This window comes from Dipteris shenzhenensis, chromosome 7 (genome assembly GCF_047967505.1).
Source record: "Dipteris shenzhenensis isolate YYH24624 ecotype China chromosome 7, Dip_SZ_1.0, whole genome shotgun sequence".
Lineage (NCBI taxonomy): Eukaryota > Viridiplantae > Streptophyta > Polypodiopsida > Gleicheniales > Dipteridaceae > Dipteris > Dipteris shenzhenensis.
In genome coordinates, this window is record NC_141602.1 from 22,862,212 (window position 1) to 22,863,159 (window position 948).

The following is a 948-nucleotide window of genomic DNA, read 5'->3' on the forward strand; positions in this document are numbered from 1 at the left end:
ACGAATTGAACCGCTTTCGATTTCACTGCCATTTGGCCTCGCGTGGAATCCTAAGCGCTCCGGCAGTCCGTGAGAAATTTCCGTTGACGCTCATCTATTAATGGCAATGCCTTTGCGTGGGCGCAAATTCACTACTGTATATGTGGTGCGTTATAAATTGATCGGTGAAATTTCACTGTCTGGCGCAGTCACAGCATCTTAGAAAGTTGTAAAAGTGGTTGGTTGCAAGCATCTCTCAGAAACCGAAACGCAAGTTTTTGTCTTGGCCGATCGGATCGCAACAAAGTGGCGTTGATGGATGGATCGGCGGGGACGGTGGACGACAACTGTTGGAAAGCTTTTGGTGACGTCCATGATCTTATAGCTGGTTTTCTTTTGGCAGGGGCTTTGAGTGGGACGCAATCAATGGCCGTGAAGATCAATCAGTAGTGTGAATCTTATCCAATTTTCTGGTAAAACCCAATGGATTGAAATTAAATGAATACGCTTTCACTAACTAATGGATTGAAATAAAATAAATACGCTTTTAACCACTCCTCAAAAACGAAAAATGCGGCTCCAACCAAAGTTGGTTTTTGATGATCGCAAATATCCACTTCGATTTTCGGATTGCCTAGCCTCATTTTGTCATAGAAACATCACTCTCTTCCCAATTCCTCCCAATCTAACCTCGCGATGGTTATGTACAAGATAGCCCCTCCGAATTGAACAGCAACAATCAGCTCAAGACAGGCTAGATAAGCATCTGCGGAGGAGGTTCTCACTCCACCCATTGTTGAGCCAAAACATATCAAGATCTTGGATTCACCCAAGTGATTGGAGTTGAAATCATTGATCCACAAAACGACAAGACTCAAACGAAGGCTCAAATATGAGACTAATCAATCTAAGCCATATTGATAGATTGAAAATAGCATGCAAGGCCTAGATGGGTTGGAGAAAATTTCC